The sequence below is a fragment of the Phytophthora infestans genome, genomic scaffold (genome assembly GCF_000142945.1).
Source record: "Phytophthora infestans T30-4 supercont1.122 genomic scaffold, whole genome shotgun sequence".
Classification (NCBI taxonomy): Eukaryota; Oomycota; class Peronosporomycetes; order Peronosporales; family Peronosporaceae; genus Phytophthora; species Phytophthora infestans.
Window position 1 is genome coordinate 54675 of NW_003303637.1, and position 3483 is coordinate 58157.

The window sequence follows — 3483 nt, forward strand, 5'->3', positions numbered from 1 at the left end:
CACGGCGCACACAGAGACACAGGCCCACTCAAAAACACGTTGTAGGCACCTCAGTCCCAACCGCGACTACTCGTCCACCAAGATATAACAGACAAACGCAAGCGTAAGCCCTACCTCCTCGGCGGCCATTTCCCGCAGCATACGAACTGACCTTGACGTCCCACCGCAGCACAGGGCACCAGCAAGCACACACAGCACACACGCCGAGCGCAGCCAAAAAAGCCGCTGCCACAGCACACGCACGCACACACTCGCCAATGAAATATACCACGGATTATAGACACTGGAAACGATTCGGTTCCCTTTCAGCAGTTTCAGGTACTCTTTAACTCTCTTTTCAAAGTTCTTTTCATCTTTCCCTCACGGTACTTGTTCGCTATCGGTCTCGCACCAATATTTAGCTTTAGATGGAATTTACCACCTACTTTGCGCTGCATTCCCAAACAACGCGACTCAAAGAAAACGGATCGTACGCACGAGCAACTCAGGGATGAACGGGAGTATCACCCTCCATGCTGTCCTCTTCCAAGGAACTTGCCCCAAGCGCCCACACTGATCACGCCTCTATAGACTACAATTCGCCGCGCAAAACTTGCACGGAGATTTTAAGCTTGAGCTCTTCCCGCTTCACTCGCCGTTACTAGGGGGAATCCTTGTTTAGTTTTCTTTTCCTCCGCTTATTAATATGCTTAAGTTTCAGCGGGTAATCTTGCCTGATATCAGGTCCAATTGAGATGCATACCGAAGTACACAACATTTCCCAAATGGATCGACCCTCGGCAGCCGAAGCCGCCACTCTACTTCGCAACAGCAAAGCCGATTCAAATGCCAAGCTAAAGAGCCATGGTTCACCAGTCCATCACGCCACAGCAGGAAAATCACCCAATAAGCGCATTGTTCAGCCGAAGCCAACCATACCACGAATCGAGCATTTCTCCATTAACGCCGCAGCAGACAAACCGGTCGCCAACTCGCTACAATAGCAGCGTCCACAACCAGCAATGCCACCACTTTTGGAGCAAAGAGAAGTACAGTTTAGTACATTTAAAAGGACTCGCAGTCGGTCCGAAAACCAACCGCAAGACACTTCACATCTGGCATCTCCTCCACCGACTACACGGAAGGAAGAAAGCCAAGTTTGTTGTACGGACACTGATACAGGCATACTTCCAGGACTAACCCGGAAGTGCAATATGCGTTCAAAATTTCGATGACTCACTGAATCCTGCAATTCGCATTACGTATCGCAGTTCGCAGCGTTCTTCATCGATGTGCGAGCCTAGACATCCACTGCTGAAAGTTGCTATCTAGTTAAAAGCAGAGACTTTCGTCCCCACAGTATAATCAGTATTAAGTAAAGGGTTTAAAATAAAAAAGCTACTAGCTCAGACCGAAGTCCAAACGCTCGCCTTTTGATAGGGCTCGCCCAGCAGTAGCCGCCAGCAATAAAGCCAGCAGCCGCGCCAAGTAAGACCCCCAACTATTGGGGTGAAACGGTTCACGGGGAAAGTTTTTAGGTGTGGGAATGATCCTTCCGCAGGTTCACCTACGGAAACCTTGGTACGACTTCACCTTCCTCTAAATGGCGAGGTTTAAAAAAGTTCCCATCAATCCACTCGCAATAAAGCAAACAGACTCACGGTCCCAATTTTTCACCGAGTCATTCAATCGGTAGGTGCGACGGGCGGTGTGTACAAAGGGCAGGGACGTAATCAATGCAAGCTGATGACTTGCGTTTACTAGGAATTCCTCGTTCAAGACTGAAAATTGCAACAGTCTATCCCTAGCACGATGCGCATTCACAAGATTACCCAGACCTATCGATCAAGGTTGTATACTCGTTGAACGCATCAGTGTAGCGCGCGTGCGGCCCAGAACATCTAAGGGCATCACAGACCTGTTATTGCCTCCAACTTCCTTTGGTTTGATTACCCAAAAGTCCCTCTAAGAAGTCCACAAACCTACCAAAAATGGTAAGCGGAACTATTTAGCACGCGGAGGTCTCGTTCGTTAACGGAATTAACCAGACAAATCACTCCACCAACTAAGAACGGCCATGCACCACCACCCATAGAATCAAGAAAGAGCTCTCAATCTGTCAATCCTTACTATGTCTGGACCTGGTAAGTTTTCCCATTACTAGCAGCAGTAGCTGTATGAGACTGCTGTTGACACTCGAGAGACAACCGCGGCATCGATTGCAAGCGCTTGCGGCTGCCGTCGACAGGCACAAGCAGTCGGCCGTTCGATCCTTTTGTGTGATAGGCGAGCGCGGTGGTGGTGACCTTCTATCTACCACCCCCAGCCACCGAAGCCGCCGCCGCCGAAGCCACCCCAGCCACCCCATCCGCCGCAGCGACCCCAACCACCGCAGCCTCCCCAGCCTCCCCACGGGCCTCCCCATCCGAATCCGCCGCCGCCCCATTCCTTCTTCTTCTTCTCGTCGCCGTCTTTGTTGTCGGCATGCGTGGCCTCCTTGCCGGCAGCGTCGACGGAAGCAGTGGCCGCGGCGGGTTGCTGCACGTTGTGCTCCGCAGTGACAGGAGCGACAGGTTTTGGGCACGGCGAGAGCTCTGAGAGCCGGCTGGTAGTCGCTGGCGGACGCGACGGACGCGACGGCGACTAGCGTGGTGACGGCGAGAGTGGTGAACTTCATGGCTTTCAGTTGGTCGGCCGGTATGTCGGACGGGTCGGTACTCGCTCACTCGGTTGTGTGAAGGAAGGCAAGTTGTCGTGTGGGAGTGAGGTTGGTGGCCGGGCGGTGGCCCGTTGATGGTGGTGGTGGTGGTCTGGAGTGTGAAAAGTCTGCGGGTTTTCTGCTCGCTGGTGTGGCAGTCGACTTGTTGGTCATTTTCCGGTCGTTTCCGCTGGTCTGTAGTGATGTTGATGGATGTGGCTAGTGGCCGGTTGATACCTGCTAGACGGCGGCTACGTTCTTCGATGGCGAGCGTCGAGCGTTGAACGCTGATTGTTGCTATTGATTGGACGCCATTGCCACAGCGTAGGCAGAGCGCGCACCACCGCCAGTGGCCATAAAGTTCGAAGTCGACCGTCGTGATGCAGTGGGTATGCCGCTTGCAGTGGAGAAGTTAGTTGTTGTTTGCATCAGTATTGGGCTGCTGGTTCGTGACGGTAGTGGCCGCCATTGGCCGGTCAAAGTCGTAGTACTGTTATTGGATTGAATCGGCAGGAAAGATACAAGCTCGGACTTGCCGGCCAGCTTTGCAATCGAGCAAGACAAGGGACGAAAAGGCAAGAAAGAAGTCTGGATTCTCAATTATTTTGTATGGAGTGATTACTAGCAGCAGTAGCTGTATGAGACTGCTGTTGACACTCGAGAGACAACCGCGGCATCGATAGCAAGCGCTTGCGGCTGCCGTCGACAGGCACAAGCAGTCGGCCGTTCGATCCTTTTGTGTGATAGGCGAGCGCGGGGGGGGGAACCTTCTTATCTTCCTCCCCACTCTCGAAACAAAGACCTCT

At 52.7% G+C, this 3483-nt stretch overlaps 3 non-coding genes across 3 annotated transcripts; all 3 read right to left on the bottom strand.

Moving 5' to 3' along the window:
• On the bottom strand, positions 1-841 carry PITG_33460 (the record flags this gene model as incomplete). Its single annotated transcript, XR_009934854.1, has 1 exon — positions 1-841. It is a non-coding gene; the product is annotated as a 28S ribosomal RNA (ribosomal RNA).
• A 306-nt stretch (positions 842-1147) lies between these two features.
• PITG_33461 lies at positions 1148-1302 on the bottom strand. The gene has a single exon (XR_009934855.1). It is a non-coding gene; the product is annotated as a 5.8S ribosomal RNA (ribosomal RNA).
• A 222-nt stretch (positions 1303-1524) lies between these two features.
• PITG_33462 lies at positions 1525-2135 on the bottom strand (the record flags this gene model as incomplete). Its single annotated transcript, XR_009934856.1, has 1 exon — positions 1525-2135. It is a non-coding gene; the product is annotated as an 18S ribosomal RNA (ribosomal RNA).
• Positions 2136-3483: the final 1348 nt, after the last annotated feature.